Source organism: Thermobia domestica, chromosome 10, assembly GCF_964235325.1.
Source record: "Thermobia domestica chromosome 10, izTheDome1.hap1.1, whole genome shotgun sequence".
NCBI lineage: Eukaryota > Metazoa > Arthropoda > Insecta > Zygentoma > Lepismatidae > Thermobia > Thermobia domestica.
This window is the reverse complement of record NC_137463.1, coordinates 64,768,810-64,785,734: the sequence shown is the minus strand read 5'-3', so window position 1 is coordinate 64,785,734 and position 16,925 is coordinate 64,768,810. Positions and strand designations below refer to the sequence as shown.

The 16,925-nt window shown below is 32.4% G+C and overlaps 1 protein-coding gene across 1 annotated transcript in view; it reads left to right on the top strand.

The window, feature by feature from the left end:
- LOC145662484 (uncharacterized) overlaps positions 1-16,925 on the top strand; it is a 534,791-nt gene that overhangs the window by 48,919 nt on the left and 468,947 nt on the right. Inside the window, exons 8-10 of the mRNA XM_081728093.1 lie at positions 3,338-3,379; positions 5,499-5,531; positions 14,379-14,426. The gene's annotated coding sequence lies outside the window, so the exon portion shown is untranslated. The remainder of the gene's footprint in view (positions 1-3,337; positions 3,380-5,498; positions 5,532-14,378; positions 14,427-16,925) is intronic.

Below are 16,925 nucleotides of genomic sequence, written 5' to 3'. Positions count from 1 at the left end.
ACACAAATAACATAACTCGTCATATGGAACATCCCAAATCACACCTTTAAAGGTAACCAACAAAATACTGTCAGTTTTTACTGCCACACTCGTACCTCAATGACCAAAAAAGGTAAGCAGCATCATCGACTACACCTTGCCAACATTTTGGAATGTCATGGACACATCACGTGAGAACTTGATGGGCCCTAAACCGAAAAAGCTATAAAGTTCTTTTGAAAATCTACTAGGAATTTGAACTGATGTCCTCTAAGGTGACAGTAGAAGGAATGTGTCAGGTAATAGTAGGAAGAAGCAATGTGCAGGAATTATGGTGGATTCAATAGTATTTTCCATCCAAAGTGTAGAATATTGGCATACGTCATCCTAGGCACGTGTGGTTTAGCGTTGTCCTGTAACAGAAGGACAACTTTGCGAATCAGGAGTGCTGCCTTTAGAGTTTCCAGTTTCTCCACACGGCTTAACTTCTGACAGTATACAGTTGCATTGGTGATCTGACCACCTGGTAGCAGTTACCGATGAATTATGCTCCAAACAGTCCACCTAAGACACAGAAAGATCTTCCAATGCAGCGATCGTTTCGGCTGATTTGGGACCGGCTCATGAAATACAAACCAATGATGACGGTGATGTGGAGCTTTGAAGAGGAACTTCTTCTCATCTTATGTCAATACTCTGTCCAGAAATCACTCCTTCCTCTGATGAGTCAACAAAAGAAGACAGGTGTCTCTTTCCTTTGCCTACTTACCAGGAGTCAAATCATTAGGGACTCATCGACACACATTGTAGTGCTTTCCAAGTTGATATATGTGGCGCGAATAGCGCTTATACTCACACTGAATTGTAGTCAGAATTCCTCCATGTCTGCTTATTGTTCACCTCAATTGCAGCTTCAAGATCTTCATTTTGTATGTGTATTGGTCTTCCTGCATGCAGTGCGCCTTCCAGTTTTTCGTCACCGTCCATTAAACTTGTTAACAGCTACACTGTGCTCATTGTCACGACACTCTCTGAAAGCCTTTCATATCTTTAGACGCGCTGTAGCGGCGTTTGACTCCAACCCACATTCGTACAACATACACACCCTTATCACGCAAGTAGAGGTTCCATGTTCACCCTGTCCTTACGTAAGTCACGGTGTAACTAAAGTGTCACAACCAGGTAGTATGTTGCATATACTCACACCAACACCTGACCGAATTATCTCCTTTCATATTATAATCAGAGTGTGATGTCTGTGTATCACAGTTCTCCAAAAGACGAAAGACTTTTTTTAACCCGTATATAAATATAGTAAGAATTTTGATTTCAGTAGAGCAATCGAAATATAATTTTGACCGTTACTATAATGAAAATGACCGAACGATGTCAGTGGTGCCTTATTTATATCTAATCTGAAATGTATACTTGTACTCTCCTATACTATGTTGTATTGAAATTATAAGCTCAAATTTTGTTTATATATTTCCAACGTAATAATCTGATCTCATAAGAAGACTCTGAGTTTTATGTAAATAAAGTTAAATACTATTTTAACTACCAACATAGTATATCAAAATCATTGAAGTTTTTTGTGGTATCACAAGTACATTTACTTTCAAATACACGAACCTAGCTCTTTTGATGTTTAAATCTTTCAGACTTATAGTATTCGCTTTAAGCAACTTCTTAACATCATATGCACTATCATTTTTACAGTCTTACACTTTTAATTTTTAAACTCAAATAAGAAGTAAAATAAGAGAAGACAAACCAAAAGCATCTTTGGAATACTTTTTCTCTTTTTCTCGTTAATACTAACACTTGGACTGGAATAAACGTCGGTGGTACATTTCATGTCAAAATATAAATAAATAAGAAAAATATATCGAGAAAGGAACTTTGTTATCCATTTAGCAACATTGTGGTTCACACATTCCAATTTCCGTATGTATAACTCTTTTCCTATGAAATTTACCACAAATATTCCTCTCCTGATGCTACACACAGTACCAGTATTAAACGGGCACTAAAATCATTATAAGATTATCTTCAGACAACAAGACAGTTATAGATATGATACAAGCATTTTGGGCATGAGTGTACTTGAAATAGAGAGAAAGACGGATAATTTTAAAACTTTCGGTATTGTTTTTATCTGGAGTATATTGCTCCGCAAAATGGTAAATATTTCTCACGGACAATCAGCTATTTACAATCAAAGACGTAATGAACTAAATATTATATTGAAATTGGCTAAAATACAAAGATTATCAGACAAATATATTTTCCCATTATTAATCATATAGCAAGGAACAATGAAGGATTTCTTACATTACTGCAAAAATCGGATTACTCAAAACGTTAATATGAATTTGAACAAAATATTATGTTAGAACTACTTCTCGTTTAACGTGTCACTTCCATCAAGTACGTATAATTGAAACTATTGACTGTGGCTAATTCTATTTAAACTTTGTCTTGAAGGTAGCAAAATAACATGCAACTTAGCATATAAACTTATATGCTATAGTTATTTTAAACTAATTGCATATTCAGTATTTTAGTTTTAATTTAAAATTTCCAAATTTCTTTTCGTTATAAACAGAGTAAACAATTTTCGAGATATATTTTGTACATATCAAATTATAATAGTGAAAAGTTACGTTGATGAGCTCTCATCGTTATTATTTTATAAAGAAATGTGCTCATTTTATTAATCATAGTGTACATTTATTAAGACAATATCAAGAAATTTAACTTTTTAAAAACCAGAAAAAACATGGTTTAGAATTATATATGAGTTTCAAATACTTTTGCACTGTTTAAATGCCAAATATGAATAAAAAGACAGAAAAGATTAAACAAAAACAAAAACACTATTTTGCTGCAAAATCCGAAAGAGAAAATGCAACACACTACATTGACATTTTGTGAGTTTCAGACCTATATGTAAATCAAAGATTTTCACATATTTTTTTACTTATACGGATAGAAATTTAGTGGAGACAAAGGTTTCCACTAACAGCACGCTCAAGACATATCTGATAAGTATGAACGTGGAGAAGTAAAAAGCATCAGCAAAACTTCATATGTATTTGAGATTCTTATCTAACAGAATCACATGTTATAAAGATTTAAGAAAACATGTCACTGGATATAAATAAAAATATTCTGGAATTAATTATTTTAGTTAGGAGGGGAATTGAAAAACACGGTAAAAACTAAGGTAAAACAAGGTAAAACATGTGGAACCTAGTATTTAATTTTATGAAACAGAGGGCTACATTTAATACCTTGGAGATAAGTACAAACTTATTAAGATAGCACATTAAATTGTTTTCCTTCTCCCCATTAGGAGCCTGGAGTTCCAACAGGGGCACGTCAATATGACTCTGCTGTAAGTATGATAAAGTAAAAGAACAAAATTAATTTATTTTCTAACATGGTATTACCATAAACTACATGTACAAACAACAACCAGCACTATACTCCATGCGAATTGTTATATCAGTGTCTGAACTAATAAATGTAGTCGCTGCTATGTATAACAACATTTTTACTGCTCTCAAAACAAATTATGCTTTCATATTGTTTTGTTTAAAAACTTATTTTCCAAAGAAAATTAATATTAATATGATTTACTGCGTAACTGTATGCTTGTTCAGAAGTTAGTAAATAAGTATGTCTGACAAATTATTGCAATAGTTTTTCTTAAGATTTGTATGGGAATATATTACTGAAATACGGGTTTCACTCTATTGTACTTTAATCTACAAACATTATCTTGGTAATTTACGATTATCAGTAATCGTTGAAGTTCAAAATGCAAATACTACACGGAGAAAAACAGGGCGTAATATTACCTAAAAAATCAGACATATTCTGAATCTATAAAGAACTTTACGGAGTTCCTGCCTGATGCTTTTCTCAGTGTGCTATATCATTTTACAATGGAGATCAAATTCATCCGTGCTATAAACTTGATCTTCTCCATACAAATGGTTCTATGTTTGCTGCTACTTAAAATTGGAATAAGTAATTGAAAGAGGCATCCAAAAATCTTTATCATTTTTTTTTTGGAATCTTTCAACTATGCACTTTACAATAAGTAAATATGCTACAGTATACAATTATAGGGAAAGGAGGATAGGGTTCAATGGTTCATCCATATATTTTCGTTGTCTATATTTTAATATGTTCTAGTTTAGATTTTCTTGTGTACATTTGTTAAATGTATCAAACGTTAAGATTATTATCTTATATTTCTTTACAATATTATCTCATACTTACGTGAACTTAAAAATGCATCTTTAATAGGTAGTCTATCACATAGACAGACTGCTGAAGTTACAGCATCTCCAACAGATCTTTGCTCGAATTTTGCTCCAAAAACTTTACAACATATACACAGGTTACATATTAGAACGTATGGCGTATTACACTAACTGTGAAAACAAAGGAACAAAAAATAAGCCAATATTACTCATACTGAAATATGGTATCGCTACCAAATTATGAGTTGTCTCTAATGTGACAAAATGACGTGTGAAATCAGATTGCGGACTATTGGAAGCTGCAACAACAGAGCTTAGAAACATTTTAGAGGAAGTAATACCCGATTGACTGAAGAAGAAAAGTAGAGTCAGGGCAGAAGTATTGTGCAATGCGGAGAGCTGTCCTGTTTCTGTGACTGTTAGAAGCACAGGCTATTTTTAAACGAAAGGTGCTGATATGTAGCAAATCGTGCATGTGGAATAGTTAACACATGAAGCAAAACCAGTGGCAATTTCAGCATGGTAAGAATTATATGACCATTTCTTTGGCGTGAACCGATTGAGACAACCTGTAACGACAATTCTTTAAAAAATACTGGTAGTACCATAAACGTCCTTTCACTGACTTCCGAAGTATTTGCTATAAAAATAGCATTCCAATTTCAATTTATACGTAGACTTTAGTCAATGTTATTTTTTGTATACTCAATTACAACATTTACTAAGAAGAGTTTAGAATTGTCAGGTAAGAATGTTATTTTAATTCAAAAGTAATAATGTACCAGGAAAGTTCTACGCGGAACTGTATAGTAATTTTATTTCCCACTGGATATGCAAAGAGAGATTTATATAATTAAAATATATTTTGTTCTTTTGATAAAACTCTTGTGACAGTTTTTGCCAATTGTATTTTAGTGTTACTTACGCGTGATTTGCTTAATCTAGTATTATCAATATATTTTTGGAAGAATTTACTTACAGCAAAGTTAAATGTTCAGACCGTTCTTTCCAATGCTGACTTCAACCCAGTAAAATTCTAAAGAAATAATAGCAGGACATAAGGAAATTCAGACAGCTATTGAATATATTGTGTAAGAGTTTCTCATAATACGAAACACTTGAAAAACCCGAACTTTTAGAAATAAAAATTTATTTTAATATGCGTATGTGTTAGAAACTAAAACTGTAGATAATAATTATACAATATTTACGTACACTAAAATTATTGTTACCGCTTACTAGGTGGATGCCCCAGGGAGCTCAATAGATCCATTGGTAAGTATAAAATAAATTAATTTCTTTTATGTTTATCTGTATATATATATATATATATATATATATATATATATATATATATATATATATATATATATATATATATATATATAGGTTGTTAATGAAATACAAGAACAAAGTGTAAGAGGTAATTCCTTACTTCAAAGTAAGAGGGAAAGTTCGTATTGACCATTGGGGGAAAGTGCATAATTTCAGAGCTACTGCTGTACAAAATCACGAAAAAACGAAATTTCAAGAAACAATGTTTCTAATTAGAGAGACTGAGGATTCCGTTGTTATCAGTGTAAAGGAGGTTGGTCGTACGCAGACCAAAAACGCATATTTCATTAATGTTCAATTCGTGTACTGAGCACTTCCTGTAGGGTGAAATTCTCAGACATGAAATTAACTGAGTTTTGATTGGTCGAAAGCAGGCGAACGGAAGAATTGATAACAGTGAACACCTAATCGTTTATCGCAATGTTGGAAGTGTTAAGGATCGTCAGCCGTTCGGTTCTCGTACTACGAAAATGCATGCAGCGATGTTTTCTTTCACGTATTTTAGTAAGGAAAAACGAAATATACCATGACGAAATACATCGCAGCACACGTTTTTCCGAACACACACACAAAACAAACATAGCAGCATGAAGCTACCTGTTCCTAACAGTTCCGAATTCCCTGAGAATCATTGTGGGTCCAAAGTTGTGAAGGCTTACATCTTGCTAATTTTTTACCCTTCCTGAATCAGAGTATTATTGAAAATAATATTGAAAGCATTCTGAGAATTACCCCCTACAGGGAATACCTTGTACATCTTTGAAAATTGGTTAAATATGCATTTTGAATTGCGTATGTGCGGATTTCATTACTAAGAACCAACATCTACAGTTTGTAGAATTCGAAATAAAGCCTGTTAAAATTTAGCTAACCCGCGATTTTGGACAGCCCCTGCTCTGAGAGTGTGCACCTTTCGCATATAAATTTTTTGTCTTATTTTGATGAGAAGAGTAACCTCCTACAGTTTGTCAGTATACTTCATTAACACCTATATAATCTTTAAGAAAAAGTTAAGAGAAATAACTTACACTTTGTGTTGAGTCGAAAAATTAAATTAGAACGTTATTGCAAATTTAAAAAGTAGAAAATATATATTTTCTTTTCCCGGATATAAAGGGGCTGCCGTAATGATACTGGGTAACTTGTAGCTGAACTCTTAAAAAGAAAGGTAGAAGGTGATTACAGATCATTTTAAGAGTTAAAAGTAAATATAACGTTCTATTAGTAATACCGTTATACGTACTAACTACTGTTTAATCCATATGAAGTGGTCCAGAAAGGATGGTTGATCGACCATCTCAGAAAATTATAAAACTTTTAGTGTCACGAACTTTTTTATATCGGAAGGACAGTAAGATAATTCCCGTTGTGGTATGTATAAGCATTCCTGAATGGCGGCCATAATTGTTGACGGTGGAGTTACATTTTTATTGCACTTGCAAGTGTTTATGAACTGAGTTGCTGAGAACGTACGTATCATACGAACTCCAAACAAAAACAATTTTTAGAGAAGTGAATGAAATATACGGGGAATATATACTTCTGCTTCTAAATAAATATGATGGTTGTAAACGAATACGTGAGTTCACTAGTAAAAGTAAAGAAAATTACACATTTAAAGGAGCTGTATTTTGGAATGGCATAAAGTGGAGGGCTCATGAGTTTCGTGTTGAATACTATTGCATGTGAATTCTCTGCAGAATTATCCACAGCAATCTACTACTGACATCGTAGATTTATTGGAGTCCGAAGTTTAATTTGGTGATATTGATGACATGTTTGGAGCGTAATGTCTCAGGAGGGCAAAGTAGTAAAAAATGCTGCTTAGGCCCCAAAGTAAATATGTATATGAATAAACTATTGCAAAACATCATGATTGATATTACATGGAGAAAAAGTAAGGGCATTGTAAAAGCGAGACGAAAGCACGCGCGTGGCGATGGTCCTAGCCCGGAAAAATGTAAATGTTTCCAGGGTATTACATATGTCAAATCAATCTGCTAAAAGTAAACTTTAAAAACCACTTTTATTATTTAGTGTTGTAAACTTAGAATGTTATAGCATCACAAACATCCAAAGTTCTTAACCATCTTCCGAAAATACAGCATAAATGAGATGTATAGGATAATGAACATGAAAAGTACTTTATTGTTGAATACCATGTTCATGGTATGACTTGTTTACGATGAATAGGAACGAAATTACCTAGACTAAACAATTTGAATTTCGAGAATTGTTAAGATAAGAATCGTACCTAGTAACATGTATGGTTTGTAATTTATGTTGAATTTATTTAGCCCTTTACACCTCTTCAATATCACACACAGTTCCGGAGATATGATAATCACAGCTGAAGTATGCAACACTGTTGGAATCATGTAATGGTGGGAACACAGATACTCAAAGCTATTGGTATAATGCTATAGAAGAGAATGGAAACAACAATCGTTTTAAATATTTTCCACAAATACGCCATTTTCAGCAGAGCAGGATAGATAGGCGTAACACAACTTTGCGAACACATTAACTTCCGTAACTGGGATTGGATTTCAGTGATACTTTGCTGATACATTAGGTACGTTAATACCGCAGTCCAGTTCGACAATGTGTGTCGTGGGTGCAAGAGAGACCTAACCCCCTCACTATATAAACGTGGCAATAATCATGGAACTAGAAAGATGAAACAAACATCACTTCCAAGCTTTCGCAGAACCGAACACAAACAAAAAAGTGTCTAATTGCTGAATCATGAATAGCGTTTGAGATCTAGCATGTAACATAAAATAAATTCCGGGCTAGGACCATCGTGTGCGTGCTTTATTCGCATTTTTACAATGTTCTTACGTTTTTCTCGATCTAATATTAGTCATGATTTTTTGCAATAGTTTATTCACATACAGAATTATTTTGTGGCAAACGCAGCAATTTTTAGCACTTTGCCCTTCTGAGATATTACACTCCAAACATGTCATGGAAATCACAAACTTCATCTTTCAGACTCCCATAAATCTATGATGCCAGTAGTATCATAGATGTTGATATTTATACAAACTCGTTACATGCAATAGCATTCACCATAAAACTTATGAACCACTCACTTTATGCCATTCCAAAATACAGTCTCTTTAAAAATGTAATTTGCTGTACTTTTCTAGTGGATTCACGTACTAGTTTGCAACTGTCATATTTATTTAGAAGCACAAGTATATGATCCCAGTGTACCCCACTCTCTCCTCTAAACATCGTTTTAACTTGGAGTTTTTCTGATAAGAACATCCTGAGCATCTGTGGTTTTCGTAAGAGCATGCAAATGCAAAAAATGGCACACCACCGACATCAGAGACGACCGCCGTTCAGGAACACTTCTACATACGACAATGTGAATGATGTTCTGAACCTTCCCATACAAATAGTTTATCGCAATCCAACTTCTATAATTTTGGAAGATTGTCCAGCAACCATATTCCTCATCTCAGGACCACTTCAGATGAATTGACACCATTTCGTATACATTTTAGTAGAGCAAAGTTAGAAGAAAATTTAATAAATCATAATCAACGTGATGATGCGAGCATACATAATTGTATTGGTATATTTCATTCAGCTGTGAAAGAATGACATAAAATTATTAGGGAATGAAAATAATCTTAAATAATATAAAATATATAAAATAGGGGCTGCTACATTTGTGTACACCGCTTTCAATAGAAATTAGGAATACTAACTGACCAAAATATAAGATATGCAATAAAATTGGCAGTAGACGGCTGAATATATCAAATTTATTGTGCTTCCTTCAGGATACGAATCGAAATAACTTGAACTAGAAAAAGATTCTTCCCATTGTCACCATTTTTTTCATCATATTCGTGTGTTGCTTGAAGTGGATGATCAAATGAAAAGCTTAGAATAGACAAGAAATTGAATAATGACATATTAACAAATAATGAAGCGGCATATTTTCGTAGAAATGTTCCAAGAAACGTAGTCAAACGAAGAAATGAAATGTTATGAGGTAAGCTAACGGTAGGATCATGTACATAACGTTCTGGATTTTAAGTTACTGGTTAACGCAAACACAAAAATGCTACAAGTGTTTTAGAAAATGACAGAATGAAGTATGTAAAAACATGTCAATAAAGAACATAGCGCAGGAATAGAAACAAGTAGAGCAATGTAATACATTTAAAAATAATGTGAGTACATAGAAAAAGTTGGGCAATATAAGAATTTTGTGCAGAATGGTTGTCTCTATGAAAAGTACAGAGAATAAAAGTCAGTATTACAACGGTAGTAGAAAATAAGAGTGTTAAAATAGTCATCAGAAGGAGTTAGCTCTTAGGAAGATGGGAAATATATATGAAGGTATCGTCCGAGATTAAAAATAAAACGTCTCTCCTAGATTTTAAAGTAGAATATAAGGTCACAAGGATGAAAACGAAGATAAAATTGTAGATAAATTTGATGAAGCAATATCCGAGACTAGGAATAAAAAAGAATTCGTAATATGTATAAATCGAAGATGATAATAATCTATTAACAAGGGCTAGAAATACTTGTGACTACAATGAAATTAAGGAAACTGATGAGTGAAAAACATAACACGAAACAATCATGATGCTCTTATATAAGAAACAGAACGAAAGGAAAGTGAAAACTAAACTATTGGTCACCTCTCGCATGTAACATTATTAAACGTTTACCATTCATATGTAATGTGGCGCTGTCCAGAAACAGAATCAATAAAATGTTATAAAACTTAAATGCAGGCGACGATGAATATAGAATATAAATAATGTTAGAAATGCAAATGCCATTTTCAATGGAAGGAAGTTCATACGGTATAACATAAAAAAGGGACAATATAAGAGGTGAATAATTTTTAATAAGAGGGTATTTTTAATAAAGTACGGACAGAAATAAGAACTACAATAAAATTGAGGGAGAAGAAATGAGGAAAAAACACTTAGGATAATGAACTCAGTCTTAACATTTATTGTGGTGTATTACACTGTATGAGGCAGAAATAATAGCATTAATTAATATTATATAAACATTAGTTCTAGGAACTATATGCAGAAGGAATGGAAATAAATTGGAAGTATTGCTTGTTAAAAGTAGAGGGAAGAAAATGACATCTTGAAGCGTAATTGAATATGAGAAGATAAAGTATACAGTGCATTAACTAGAATAATTTGTAACATGAGAAATATGTCAGAATAAGTGGTGGCTGGGAAAATAATGTTCGAGCAAAAGTGGCCGTTTTCGATATAATATTAAAACAATAAATACGTATCTGAACACAAAAAATTAGCTAAAGTTGGTAATCATGAATATTGTAAAAATATAACACAGACAAAATTTGAAGGTATTAGAACCATAATTTTCTTTTTGAATTATAATCTGCAAGTTCAAATAAATACACACGATAATACTTACATATCGACAACCATCAACTTGGATGTAAAAGTAAAGTCTTCCCCTTTATTGAATATCAGGATACTGAAAAATCGTGGACATTTGTCCTGCTGCACACAACTCACACGGAAAGGACGTGAACATATAATTCGGACATGTGAATCAAACCTAGTCCATTCGATAAACGTAAGGAAGATATTGTCATGGAAAAAGAAAGAAATACGTGCAATCGGAAACGGAGTAAGTCCCTGGGATCCGTTAAACGTGATAGTATAAAGAGTATCTTAAAAAGTATTTAAGTATTATCAATAAAGATATGATAATTGTATAGACATGCTAGTGTCTGCATCTTCGATAGGAATACCTGAAACATTATGTAGAATAAAATACAGAACAAACTATTAAACATAACAAACATCACCATATAATTATAACACTAGTTTCATTCATCCTTCACAATACGTTAGTAGTAGAATGATATTCGTTTTAAATAAATTATGATAGCACCTTAATAACTCGCTTTTCCTCCTTCAACTCTCGTTTTGAGACAAACAAACACTTTTAAAATTGGCTATTCTGTCTGTTTTATATCTACAAATTTCTACCTTCCTAAAAGATGAAAATTAATCGTAGATTTCTCTGAAGAAAGGAAAATAAAATTTTTCTCCTCGTATCGATTTAATGTCATAACTGAAGGAAACGTTGTAAGAAAGCAAATCCTTTTCCGAATTAGTAAGTTTCAAAGATCGTGATGGGTTATGAGTAACATTAAAGTAAGGTTCCATAATAACTGCTTGATTTCACGCAGTTGCTTATATAATAATATGTCAATATTGCTCTTCCAATAAACATTTGGTTATCGTCGCATTTTTTTCTCCATGCGACCAACATTAGAACCGGAGTCTAAGTAGGTGTGACCTTCCTCGTGGAGCTTATGCTCGTTTCAAAATCTTGTACGGGTACACCGACAAGATTTGAGAGCTTGATTCTTGCCGAGCAATCAACTCCCGAATTATCTTCATTTGAAGTTTCTTCTCGGGGTAAAGTTTACAAGAACCATTTTATTATACGAAACACTATAATGCTACGAAGACAAGAGCAAAAATATTAACGAAAAGAAAATGAAATACTAGGATACAGATATTGAAAGAAACTGAAACAAAAAACCATGGAAACACGATCATTTGGCGTATGTACAACATTAATCCTATTGGCCATCAGGCCTGGGACCCAAAGGAGAAAGATGAGTGTTCGTACACTGTATCATGATATGTTCGTTGCAGTAAAAGGAATAATGGCTAGGTATGAAATGAATTATACTTTCCAAATGTGCGAAAAAATATTGCTTTGAGAAGAAGGTATTTTTTATTTAGAACCAAAGTTGAAACAAAGTTTTTTTTCTGTATCTGAATCAATATTCATCATACAAAATAGGTAATTACATACCTTATATCAAACGTTTCCACAATGATATTGCACATATTATAGCACATCGACTAATTAAAATGCTGCCATTTTCTTTGAAAATAATACTTGTACAAATTAAGTACTTACATTTCACTAGAGATTATCACTTCACCATGACTAAAATGTATACACTTATTGATATGATGGTTATCGTGAATGGAATATTATATCAGAAATTTCTTAGGGTAAGTGGGGAACGTGCTGCGTGAATGTATTAAAAGTAATTGTATACGTACTATAATGGTTTCTGAAGTTGCTATTAAAAGGGATATATGACCAACTTCGATGTTATTAGAGTTGTTATCACGGAAAATAGATTGAACTAGTTATAGAAATTTTAAGCCCTCTCTCTTTTTCAACATAAACCATACAAATGTTAACATCTTTAAAATAGTTAACCAAAATTAAATAATGTGGTTCTAATATTACGCCCCTCTGTCTGTGAGACAAATCATTGTCTCTATACTGAACATTAAATATAAGTCTGTAATTCTGTAACCCAAAAAGGAGATTTTTATGTAATGTATATGTATATTTATCTCTCTCTCTCTCTCTCGCTATACATACACACACACACACACACACATATATATATATATATATATATATATATATATATATATATATATATATATATAACAACATCGACCTTCTTGCTATGTTGGCACTCGATTTAACACTGCAGTGGTCGCGCGGATCACTATTGTTATCCATGGGTATATCTATCGTTGCAGCTAGGAGTTGGTAGAACGCTTGACCCTAGGCAGCCATGTACCTTCCCCCCACATCATGTGGAAGAGATCATTGATGTCACTACGTTCCTGCTGGCAAAAGGGCGTTTACCGGGTAGTCGATTTTGTAGTTGGGTCACTATTGTGATCCAAGCCACCAAACAGAGACTAGATTTTTTTAAACTTGGCCCATTTTGGTTTTTGGCATAGCTGGGTTTGTTTTCTACACACTGCGTATATTAAAATGTCGGAACGAGACCGTGAACAGATACGTAAGTGGTTAAATGAAACAAAGACTGACTGTGACAGCATTGTTTGTATAGAAGATCCATACAGAGTAGAGGAAGACCTCTTGATTGATACGTAAGTTTCTTATAAATTCGATAGTAATGGAGATCAACAAAACGAAAAACTCAGAAGCTGCAGCAGTATCTCCACTACCTGCAGAAGTTGCAGAGGAAGATATTCCAGTAGAAGCAAGACCTACAGGAGAACCCGAACTACCTAGTCTTCATTTAAGTTCGTTTTACATAGGTAGGGAAAAATATAAGAAAGGAGAGATAGCCAATTGGTATTTGAATCCTCAATTGCCAGGTACTTGTAGAGTTCCATATATCAATTTAATACCTACTTTTTACGCACCTCGCTCTCATTCTGCTGTTAAAAATGTCCCTACACCTATTGGGACGTTTGCTTGCTTCTTTGACAATAACATGAATAAGTTTTTTTTATAAGTTTGTTATAATTGTTGTTAAAATTGCAAAAAAGTCTTATAAATAAATGTGTTTTTCTTTAAATAATAAAAAAATAATAATAAAAGGTGCCTTATACTTTGCTTTATACTCTCCTATCACCATATGATAACAGTACTATAAATATAACGGTGTGAAAAATAAATTAAGCTGTGGATCACAGTAGTGATCCGCGCGACCAAACACATAATCCGAAAAGCGCAACCACTGCAGTGTTAAATATTAAGAAATCGTTTATTCTAATATGAAATGAAAGAATGAGATTAAACAGTGGAACCCAAAACGACTTTCCAGATTTTTTAAAATATTATATATTTTATAATTTCTAAGTGCTGAAGTAGCAAATATGTAGGTATGTGACTTACCACAAAAGAACAAATCAGAATAATTATGTTAAATCATTCTGTTTTGTTTTCCAGGAAATCATCAGAAGATACTTAAAGGAATGTTTGGGGCCTGATGGTTTTGTAAGTACGCTGTAATATATTCATGGCCAATATATGAAAATCATATTTATGCATATATACAAACTGTGAGTTATAATTATAAGAAAGCATAGAGCAAATTGGGAGCTTCCATCGCACCATTACATACATATATTTAAACAGTATATTTACTTAAAAAAACTAGTGACACACGTTGTTAAAAATTCTCATTACAGAATAAGTCAAAAATAAGGTTTACATTATTGTATCGCAGGTCTCTTTCCTTTTGCCATGCCACTGGTTTCAAGAAAATAATCGTACCGATTGTTCAACATTACGATAGTTATTTATTTTTATTTTCAACCTATTCCGAAATCTAGATACTTATAAAGGCGGCAGTTACTTTACTAGTTATCGTGCTATGTTTAATATTTTGCGGCTTGACGACAGCAACATATTATTGTAATCTGAAATGTTAAACATCTCAATGCAATGTTAAAATTGGGCACAGAAAGGCAGTAGGTTTATTGTATAAAGTTGGAGGAATATTGTCCTAGGTTGCCGTTGAGAATTGTTAAAACAATGACTGGAAATACAATATCCTAATGCAATTTCGAAAGAATTCCAGTATATCTACGTCGTAAAATGTTGTGTATTTCAGAAATATTCTGGCGATGTTCACAATTGAACTAACAATAATCTCCATTGGTAGTAAAATAAGTTTTTTCTTTAGCTGACGAATCATGCATGAAGGATATGTGAGACATTGCAGTTACTTTAACCCTGGAACGGTCGAGTGTAGATTTGTGACGCGAGCGGTCGACAGTTGAGCGCGGCGCTCACTTACAATATAATCGTTTGTATGGCAGTGGGCTAATCTTGAAGACATTTCAATATGTTGACTTCTTGTGATTTATTATTATTATTATTATTATTATTATTATTATTATTATTATTATTATTATTATTATTATTATTATTATTATTATTATTATTATTACTATTACTATTATTATTATTATTATTATTATCGCAAGTAAAATTATAATTCGTTTATATAAAACTTTTTCTCACTGTAAGTTATATCTATTTTTATTATCAAAGTTCTTTTTATGAAATAAATTTCTGCTATCCCATAATAATACAACTATTTGATTATCATTATCAGAGAAAATTGTATTATTAGTATCATTATCACATAAAGATTACATTTTCTAAAAAAAGTATTTACATACTAAGAGCAAGTTTTCAGTATATGCTCTTCATATGTTCATACTATTCATATTTTGAGTTTCAAATTTCTAATGAAATCAAATATATTAACATCTTAGTGTAAACACTCTACTTATGCCTCTTGATACAGTAGAAATTTCAATGACATGGTTCTACTCATGTCTCATCACCGTCTTCTTGTGTTCAAGGCTTCGACTCTCATGATTCGTGTATAGACGAGATGGTCTTACATAAAAAGTAATATGCACTATGGGCCACTCTTCTGAAAAGACTTAAAATTTTTAAACTTTATTTAAAATTCGATGAAATTTTGTAAGCCTTAAATATTATCCACAGCTATATCAGTTTTTTCAATACACTCAGCATTGTTAACCTGACCTCGACCTTTTTATAAATTAAATAATAGACGTATTTTATACATGAGGTGTACATATTAAACAAAGACTAACAATATGAAACCCATTATTCTGTGTTCGTAAATATTAAAAAAAAAGAATTTTGAAGGTTCAGTGAGCACTTGTTTATCAACTTATACAGTCACAAGTTGCATATCGGAAAAGCTTTAAAGTATATTACTCTGCCTAGTATATAACGAAGTACTGAGAAACACGAATGCACTTCCTAGACATTAAAAATTGTATTTTCTTCAAGTATATTTATTTTCAAAAGTAATTAGATAAATTTCATAGCAGACAACAAATAATTCACAATCAATTTATTGACACTAATCATGTGTTCTGATCTATATAAACATACTCAAGGAAGTTGAACATATTCGTAGTATCAAAACATTTGGAAGTTACGAAATTGTTAAAATTGCTGGAATGTACGAGTACAAAAGATTATTATTTTAATGCTACAGAACACAACCTTATTTTAAAATACGAATTCCTTAACAAGTTCCTCTTTAAGATTATAAGTATTTTAAAAAAAAAATTTTCTTATTTCCGGGACGTTGAAATATCAAATGGCTTTAAAAGGCATTATGATCTATAAAAACAAGCCTTACATTAATCATTGGATTTTATACATATCTATCAATTTAGCAATATAATAATAATAATAATAGTAATAATAATAATAATAATAATAAAACTAATAAAGATATAATTTCAGCACAGCTGTAACAATGTTATTCTCTTCTTGAAATATGTCATAATATAATCATAGAATTCGACGTTACGGTACTCCACGAGTTACGGTATTCGACGTTACGGTACTCCACGAGTTACGGTATTCGACGTTACGGTACACACTGATACACCCTCGCAAGGGAGTTTTCCGTTTTTTTGATAATTTCGGGAACCG